Raw genomic sequence first — 9,980 nt, 5'->3', positions numbered from 1 at the left:
GCTTCGTGAGATCAAGTAAGTCAGGACAATCCTCAAAACAGGGTGACGCTTGCAAAGTCAGAGGAGCTCTTTCGTTTGCTCCTAAACTCCGGCTTCCTCTGTCCAAAGCATCGAGCCCCGTTCCCGGGTCAGTGGGGCTTGTCTCCCTGCCCCTGCCTCTGAGACTGGGAGCCACACGGACGGAAACCAGACCAAACTCTACCAAGAAATGGTTAAGATTTTTCTATCCAATGATAAAACAGGCAAAAAGAAATTAGACCTCCTTCCCAGGACCCTTGCCCAGCAAGAGAGCACCAGTTTCTGGCCATCTCATTGGCAAAGAATTTCTGTGTGAATAAATCAGAATTTCATCGAAAAATGCATGGCGAGAAGAGGCACAAAAATTGGGGGAATAAAAAGTAACAAATCCATCAGATTCTCTAGAGCGAGGCTTAAGAATGTGACATTGGACATTTACCTTATCAAAGTTTTTTCAAGAGATATGAATTTTAATAAACGTGTACCTAGTGTGCATGTAAAAGGGTATGAGTATCACGAAACCAGGTTTGAGGATCAAAAGTGACGATTCTGGGTTCACAGGAATACTACTCCCGACTATGACGATTCTTGGAGAGTAGCCAAGCGACGACAGAGCGTTCTAGGGCAGGAGAGAGGGAGACGTCGGTCTGTGGGGGGCAGACCTCGGAATTTACAGGCACGTGTGCACGGAGGGCGCGCCCCTGCCCTCCGCCCCGTCTGCACACGCTGCCCGCCCTGTGCACGTGTTGCCTTCAGACTTCCAGGTTATGATCTGCAGATTTATCGTCGTACCTTTTCCCGAGGAAAGATGGCGGCTCCTGCTCCGGACGCACCTGCAGCCCACGCCTGGGGGGTGGGATGCGTCACGCGGGCTGGTGAGCCAGGGAGTGAGCATGAGCCCAGCGTCTTCACGATGCACTGGTGGGCCCAGGATGAGAGGGCTTAGGGGCAGGACTGTGGCCGAAAGCCACGGTGTCCGCCAATCGATTATTGAGAACACGTTAGGTTTGAAATGGAATTTCTTACAAAATTCTTTTTTCATAAATGTTTACAAAATAGGAATAAAATATTTTTGATAGTGAACGCACATCCAACTAGTCCTTAACCCCCTAAACTGAGGATGTTGAAATTCCATGACCACATAAAAGTATTTTCTGGGGATGAAATAATTTTAAATTAAAAGAGGGAAAGAAAGGGGCACGTGGGGGGCTCAATCGGTCGAGAGTCCGACTTCAGCTCGGGTCATGATCTCGCCGTTTGTGGGTTCGAGCCCCGTGTCGGGTTCTGTGCTGACAGCTCAAAGCCTGGAGCCGGTTTCAGATTCTGTGTCTCCCTCTCTGTCTGCCCCTCCCCTGCCCATGGTCTATCTCTCTCTCTCTCTCTCTCAAAAATAAATGTTAAAAAAATTTTTTTAAATAAATAAATAAAAGGCGGAAAGATTAATAAACTGTATTTTCATCATTAGTGTCTAAATTATTTTTAATCTCTCTCCCTGATAGATTGTACAATTCAAGACAATTAAGTTGTCCTGTTTAACATTTTTGGACACCCTTTAAGATACAAGATCATAAATTTAGTATTTGGGAACTACATCCACCAAATTTAATACTTCTCTTCCTTGTGCTCCCTCGAGGTACTGAACTGAGTACGCGCCCATCTCCCCGTACACGGCACCTGACTACGACTCTATTCAACACCCCAGCTGATGTTTATGGGGCACTCGCTCTGAGCCCAGGGAGAATGAAGCAGTTTTCACGTTATCTCACTGATTGTCAAAATGGCCTTAGGAGGCAAAGAAAACCGCCCTCACGTTACTTGTGGGGAAGCAGGACCCACGTGGCAGGCGACATCCTTCAGGCCACACGCAGGTCCCTGCTGAGCCCTGATCTAGCGCCTACACGGCTGCCTCCCTGAAGACTGCGGGTCCTTCAGAGGCAGGGGTGGGGGCGGGCACCTGCGCATCCCAGCGGGACCCACGGTCATGGCCCTCTGGAAGTCCACGGAGCAGCTGTGGCAGCACGTGGCTGCAGGGCACAGGGGGTGGGGAGCATCTGGTTCAGAGGGTCCCAGCACCTGGAACCCCTCTCCTGACTCTCCACCCGCGTTTCTTCATCTGTGGTGAGATGGGCTAAATGTGAAGCATCTGGAACACGCGCATACATGCACGCACACATGCACATACCTGCACACACGTGTATGGGTGTACGCATACCTACACACATGCGCACACACCCCTCACATGTGCACACAATGCACACGTGCTCATATGTACACATAAGTGCACACACGTGCACACATACCCTCACCTGTGCACGCAATGCACACGTGCCCATATGTGCACGCATGTCATGCACATGCATGCACACGTGTGCACACACCCTCACATGTGCACACGTGTGCACATGATGCACACGCCCTCACACATGCATGCACATGTGTGCACACACGTTCCTGCGTGCACGCACATGCACACACGCACAAGGACAGAACACCCCTCACGAACCCCTGGGAAGGCTGCCACCTGTTCTCAGAGCATGAAGCAGGGGCCCTGAGGGAGTGTGGTCATCAAGAGGTGGGAGGCTCAGCTCCACCACCAGCTGCGTCCGGATCTCTCTCCAGTGGAGTCACAGGACCGTTCGGCTGCGCGTGAGGTGAAGGGCCTTCTCGGGGACTTGGCGGGTGGCTCTTCTGCCTTGTGCCTGCGGTGGGGGGTGGGGGGCGGGCAGGCCTAATACCTGGGGGTTTGTTTCCGGCAGCGCAGAGCAGGAGGTCGCAGGCTCTGGGCACGCAGGCCTCGAGGGTGGACGGTGGACGTGCCCGGGGACAGCTCGGCCACGTGGATGGGGCACATGTGGCTGACCTGCGACTCTCGGGGCGTCACACCATTCCTTGCCCGCGCCGTGGCTCACAGCCACGTTCACGCCACACCCCACACTCAAAGAGAACACGTCCCGCCTTTGCTATTAAGTCAATGTTTGCAGTAAGGCAGGTTTGGGTGGATCCCTTCCTATAGTTAAGGTAGAACCTTTCTATTCTTGGTTTGCTGAGAATTTTTATCGTGAATGGACATTCACTGTATCCAAGGCTTTTTTTAATCGAATAAGGTGATCATTTGATTATTTCTTTTAATGTGTTAATGTGGCAAATTTAATCGATTAGTTTTTTAATGTTAAACCAACTCTTTGTTCCTGAAATAAACTTTGCTTGGCTATAATACTCCGTGTTTGATATGTATCACTGATTACGGTTGCTGATATGTTTACCGGCTTTGCCGAGATAATTCACTTGCCGTAAAACTCACCCATTTACAGTGTATGGTTGAGTGGGGTTTCTGGAACATTCACAGCTACGGAACAATAACCACAGTGTGACCCTACAACGATTCCGTCCCCTGCAAGGATGCTAGTATCTTCACACACGAGCCCCTGGTGGGTTTGCCTGTTCTAGACACCTCAAATAAGTGAAATCCCACCATTTTTGTCCTTTTCTGGCTGGTTTCAAGGTCCATCCACATTGTAGCAAGTATGAGGGCCTCACTCCTTTTGTGTCTGACAATATTTCGTCGTACAGGTGCTTGTATGGACACGCCGGCTGTTCCCACCTTTGGTCTCCCGTGGACGTGTGGCTGTGGACCTGTGCACAGGTCTGCGTGGGGGCCCGAAGCAGCTCTCCTGCACGAAAGAGGCTGGAGGGCCCGACCCGCCCTCGTCCACAGCACGGGTGCGGGTGCCCCGCAGCCTAAGCCATGGTCATCGCTCCATACCGGCCTTTGGCAACACAGAGCTGAATAAAATGTCACCTCCGGATTTCCTCCAGCCGCAGAGACCTCCCCGGAGAGCCCTTCTGCCCCAGAAGGCTGACCGACTGGAAGGGACACCGGCCTCTTCCCAAAGGCAGGGCTGTGCAGAGCTGGCAGCAGGCACAGGTAGGATGTCTCTGTCCTCCAGTCCTCGCCAGAGGTGCTCCTGCATAAGAGCCAATCTGACGCGAGCGTCCTGGTCCGTCTCGGGAAACCGGAGCTCTGCACCACCCTGCCAGAATCTGCTGCCACTGCCTCCGGCTTCTGGCAGGGGTCCGTCTTCCGATAAAAAATGGGTGGGGGAGTGTTCCCTCTTTTTCTATTTTCTGGTTGAATTTTTGCAAGATTCAGTGGTAAACTTCTTTGGGTTTAGAATGCTCTTCGCGGGAAGCATTCACTTACAAGATTCGGCAGGCTTAGCAGTTCCGGAACATCCATGCTCCACACCTACCCCGCTTAGAAAGACGCACCATTCAGGGATTTCTCCATATCACCGAGTTTTTTGTGTATTAATATCTGCTCACCTTACGTTCATGTCTTGTAATTTAGTGTAACCTTTGTAACTATGCAGATGAGGGAAACACAAAGCTGAAGCTATTACAGCTGTCGAGAGCACAGACATCACAGCTTCTGCACGGGCCCGAGGGGGTCCGTGTTAGCCCAGGTTCCCCGGAGACCTCGAGTCAATGGGGTATGTGTCCACCCACAATGTGATAGCATCCCCAATCGTCCCTCCACACGCTGAGACAGAGGGAGACGGACCAAGGGCTGCAAGGCTGGAATCTGCAGGGCAGGCCAGCACCTCACTCAACAGGCAGAATTTCTTCTTTGAGAAACCTGGTTTTGCTCTGGAGTCCTCCGCTAATCGGGCGAGGCCCCCCACACCGTGGAGGGAACGCCGCTGTACTCCGAGGCTGCCGACCACACCTACAAGAGACCTGCACGGTGACACTCCGGGTGCGCCTGGACAGCCGAGTGGACCCTGAAGCTGACCATCACAGCCCCGTTCCCGGCTTTCAGCCAGGAGTGCTGCTGTCCTGTGTGGCCAAGTCCTCGGCAGAGAGTGGGGACTTGACTCACGACGGCACCTGTCCAGCAGAGAGGACAGAGAACTGGGTCAGTTCATCTTTTCCTGTGTCTGACTGCACGTGACTGTGTCATCTCCGCTCGGAAGGAGCAGCCCTCTGGCATGAGGACCTGTTTGCCATGGTTCTGTGTGGCTTTGGTCTGCATTTGAGCAACTAAAGCTACAAGTTCTCTGTGAGTCTGTGCACAGTAGTTGGAAAAACGCCTTACCTGTCACTGTGGGACAGTAAATATCTTCCTGCCCCGGAGTGTACTAATAAATTAGATTATGGGGCCCTCGTAACCAAGGAACTCTTCTCTGGCTGGTTTGTAGTCTAATAGGTGTTTATATAAAACTAATATTCCTTGAATTCCAAGAAAACTGAAGAGAACTACCACCTAACATTGGAAGTACACTAGAATTTTATGAAAAAAAAGAAAGAAAGAACAACTTTTCTAGAGAAACTGCTAGCACAAAAACATTTTTGTTCCCCATAAGAAAGCAAATTCAGGGGCGCCTGGGTGGCTCAGTCGGTTAAGTGTCCGACTTCAGCTCAGGTCACGATCTCGCGGTCCGCGAGTTCGAGCCCCGCGTCGGGCTCTGGGCTGATGGCTCAGAGCCTGGAGCCTGCTTCCGATTCTGTGTCTCCCTCTCTCTCTGCCCCTCCCCCGTTCATGCTCTGTCTCTCTCTGTCTCAAAAATAAATAAACGTTAAAAAAAAAAATTAAAAATAAAAAAAAAAAGAAAGCAAATTCAAAGAAACCACAGATAATCCTTTGACAAAACAATCTAGTTGGATAATTCTGATTTACAAACTCAATGTCTGATACAGTTTTTCATTTAAGTTTTATAAGGTCTCTGTTTTGTCATAACAAGTCTAGTTAATTTCAACTTCCTAAATTTCCTCTACTACTTACTGTTTGGATAAACTAACGACGTGTTTGTATCATCTTTAAGATTATAAAGTATGTATAATTATGCCTTCAACTAAATGTAGTTGTGGTTCTGACCGAGGAACCTCTTCACCGCGACAGTAGTTACATATCGTGTGCGACCTTACAAATAGTTGCTAAGATCTTTAAACTAAGACCTTGGAATAATAGAACTTAGCTTTCTCCTGTTTTTAAAGTGGCTATATCTTTGGGTCATGTTAATGAATGCATCCGCTTTTATACATTATGTAGGAATTTTAAAACGTGCTTCCCCAAAAAGAGTCAGATTACGTAGCTTTGCTCATCTGCAAAATGCTTCTGGAAAGTGAGGTTCTCAGTTCCTATCTCTTGCTTTCCTCTGTGAAGTAGGAATTAACTTACCTGGTTAGAAGTTTCCATGGTTATGGGTGGTTGAGACCATCCCAGCAGCAATGGTGATGGGTATACGGATGAAATGTCCATTTAATGAAGGGAAAAAAGAGACTCATTTTCCTGAAGGCTGCTGGTTAATCCTGTATGTGAATGAAGAGAGCTTGTGAATGGACATTTTATTTGCTTTGGGTTCTATGTCTGCAAATAATGAATTAGCACAATGTGTTAATATCTTGGCAAGTTTGGCTCCGTTTTGATGGATTCATTCATCAGAGTTTTAAAAAGGATCTTGGGAATCCATTACAGCCAACTGCTACCTTAATGCAAAACTGACTTTACCTCTGTAAGAATGACAATCTAGCCTTAGAATTTTCAGCCTGTTTTAATAGCAAGTAGTAACAGGTGGTGGCTTGCCTTCCGTGTAATCCACCGATGGCAGATATTCTGTTTCTTGCCACAATAACGTTCTGTTCCGTGTGTTCACTCTCTCATTTCTTTCATTATTAAAAAATTTGGAAATGGTTTCTCACTTGTGAGGGAGCAAATGGTTTTCAAAATGTCATGGCTTCTGTGTTCTGTTTGAGTCTGTATCGTCACCGATTAACAGGCCATTCACTGTCCGGAGACACTGAGGATTGTATCTTCATCATATTTCTTACTATTTTTTTGATTTTCAACATTACAAACCCAATCTCACCCCCCCCCCCCCCACACACACACCAGAAGAAATGTTCAGGGTGACTTTTATGCTCAGACTTCCTCTGCGATGTCCCCCATGGCCAAGGAAGTGCCTCTGAGATGAGCCTCACCTTACAAAGAGATGACCGCAAGGCCGCCCTGTTTCCCTGGGATACCGCACACGCTGCTCGCGGACCACAGGTGTGAGCCTGTGGGGAGAGGCGTCCGTCCGGAGAAGCCCGACCACCAGGTGACTTCTGTCCGGTAAGTGGATGCAGGCAGGTCTCAGAGATGAGCTGTTGGGGAAGACGCTGGCCATTTCCAGTGTCCTTGCCGCGTGCAGGGTGTCCTCACCTCAGGGGGGAACCGAGCGTCCAGACCTAATGAAACGACTGTGTGTTTAATGGGAAAAGAGGGTGTGACTTTCTTCTGTCCCAGTGTGGGAGTCATCGCAATATATTAACGTGTCCCATCATCATCAACAGCTGGGTTTGCGTTTGCTCCGCTCTCCCCAAAAGCTAGAAATTAGGTTTCTGTTAAGAAGGCAGCCTTGTGTCCTCCAAGGGAGAGCCTGACGCTGAGCTCTGACCCACCACGGACCCTCAAGGACGGGCTGGAGGGCCGATCAGACAACTGCCGGGTAGTACCCTGTTCCCAGAACTGTCTTTGGTTTGGTAACAAACGGCTCCACGAAACAGGTGACCCGAGAGCCAGCACAGTGAGAATTAATTATGTCTCACTGATTACGGCCATGTGTTTTGTCATAGAACAAGGTCTGTGTTGCTTTCCTCTCTATTTCCAGACAGGTTTGTATGGATGTCCCTGAAGCTCTCTCTCTGTTCCTTTGTTCCTCCCCAGAACAGAGGGTTACTGTCTAACTTAGTAACCAAGCGCTTACCATGGAAATAAAATATTCAAGAGCAAATATTTTTACGGAATAGTTTTACTTTCAATGGCAAAGTAATCGCTTTCATGGGTTCAAAAATAAATGATGCACTTTTTTTTTTTTTTGCCCCAATCAGTTGTGCAAATCACGTCATAATGGAGTACTGTTTTGGAGACTAAATCTCATTTGACCAAGATTGGAAAGTCCATCATTAAGAAGCAAGGATGTCCTTTGTCAGTGGAACCAGTGCCTACAAAGCCTTTCTAGGAGCTGACCTTGTGTGATCCCGTGGTTTGGGGTCCTGGCTCTAAGAGCGTAAGGAATGTGTCTCCCAGGCAAATCAGGAACTCTGTCAGGTTGAACAACCTCGGGGAGAGACGCACCTAAATTTCTAGGAAGCAGGCAAAACTGGGAGAGATGGTTTTCTTGAATTTGGTTTCCTACCCTTAGAATAATAGACAAAGAAAAACAGCAAAACAGTCTCTGAAATCCTGGAGGGTGTTGAAAACACAATCCTACATCCCTCACAAACAAAAGAAGTTTAGCCTCTGGCGCAAACACTGGGTAGCGACTTACTGGTGGTGATGAACGAGCTCTCGGGCTTATCCTAGCTCGTTCACGTTTCTTGCGGACCAGTGTAAACAAACCACACCCAGACACAAGGAAACCAGGGTCCCTGGGGTCGCGCACAGTCTGGGGAGGGTACCCAGCGTGGCAAGAGGAACACTCGAGGCCGACCAGGAGGTCAGAGGGTTATTGTCTGTCTCCAGTGTCACGCTGGGTGTCGCCGGGCAGACTCCCAGGGTTACCTGGTTGGTGTTTCAGGGATGGGCCCGTTCCCTGACTTTCCACATATTAACACACATTAACTTACAGAAAAATGAGGGTGCGGAGACCCCTGTCCCATAGCAAAGGAGGTGTATTTGTCCAGTGAGCGGTCAGTCACCTCTGCAGGCACAGGAGTCCTCGGAGGTCACAGCCCCTCTGGTCTGTGCGACATCACTCTGTTGGAGGTTGTGTTTGCAACGCTAAGCCAGCATTCTTTACGTGAGCCGACGTAAGTACCTTGTTCTAACTCACGATGAACCACCCTCATCTTCCTGCTTGTTACCTCGTGAAGGCATCAGTCGAAGTCTATGGCATGTGCTCCTTTAAAAAATACTCAAATTTATGAGACTTGTCCATGCTCGTTACCATCATTTGCTGATCTTGCCATTTCTGTATGTACAGCTGTCCGCGGCTTCCAGAGTATTCTGTCACATGGGTGGTGGCCAGGACTCTGCTCACTGCTGATCAACGAGTCATGGAAGAACAGGTTAAAAGCGGGGACCAGCGTGGGACCAGTGTCTGCCAACGTGTGCCGGTGTCTACAAGCCGCAGGACGAGGTTCTCCGAGACGGATTCCTCACCACAAATATGCTTAATACGGTGTTAACTTGGGCTGCGGAAATCACCACCATGAGGCATGTGACGGGTTGTGTTCAACATAAAAGACGCACTGAAGTCCTGACCCCTAGCGCCTACGCAGGTGACCTTATTTGGAAAGCGGGTCGATGAAAATAAAACACGTAGAGATGAGGTCATCCCAGGGTAATAAGAGCCCGAATCCATCACTCCTGGGTCCTCATACGGAGGCCGGGAGGGGTGATGTGTCCACAGCCCAGGAGACCACAGCTGGTCAGCTCCCGAGCCACAAGGCTATACCCCCGTGGCCCCGGGGGAGCCCCCCCAACACTGCGAGTTTCTGGTCAGACCCTTCTGGTCTGAGCTGTGAGGCAATAAAGGTTCATTGTTTTAAGCCACTCAGTGTTCTGACGGCCTGAGGCAAGAAATTAACAGATACCCCTGAAAGTAACCAGTAACATCAGGTACCTTTTAATCAACGCTTGACTTCCCAGAGTTCGGATGTTTTCTGCTTTCTTTAAAAGGTAAACTACAGGGGTGCCTGCGCGGCTCAGTCAGTTAAACATCTGACCTCAGCTCAGGTCACGATCTCACTGTTCGTGAGTTTGAGCCCCATGTCAGGCTCTGTGCTGACAGCTCAGAGCCTGGAGCCCGCTTCGGATTCTGTGTCTCCCTCTGTCTGCTCCTCCTGCTGCTTGCACTCTGTCTCTTGCATTGTCTCAAAAATAAACATTAAAGAAAACAAAAAGTTAAGCTGCAAACACCTTGAAAGACATTTGATGCTGGGTTCATTCTCAAGGAAAATTTCTAGTAGACAGCTTCTAG

At 49.3% G+C, this 9,980-nt stretch overlaps 1 long non-coding RNA gene across 1 annotated transcript; it reads right to left on the bottom strand.

Annotated features, from left to right (window-relative positions):
- Nucleotides 1–4,310: 4,310 nt before the first annotated feature.
- On the bottom strand, nucleotides 4,311–9,485 carry LOC122216672. Its single transcript, XR_006201032.1, has 4 exons — nucleotides 8,626–9,485; nucleotides 6,997–7,257; nucleotides 6,197–6,327; nucleotides 4,311–4,905 (listed from the first exon to the last, which is right to left on the bottom strand). It is a non-coding gene; the product is annotated as an uncharacterized LOC122216672 (long non-coding RNA).
- Nucleotides 9,486–9,980: the final 495 nt, after the last annotated feature.

The sequence above is a fragment of the Panthera leo genome, chromosome A3, assembly GCF_018350215.1.
Source record: "Panthera leo isolate Ple1 chromosome A3, P.leo_Ple1_pat1.1, whole genome shotgun sequence".
Classification (NCBI taxonomy): domain Eukaryota; kingdom Metazoa; phylum Chordata; class Mammalia; order Carnivora; family Felidae; genus Panthera; species Panthera leo.
This window is presented reverse-complemented; position numbering and strand designations above follow the sequence as displayed.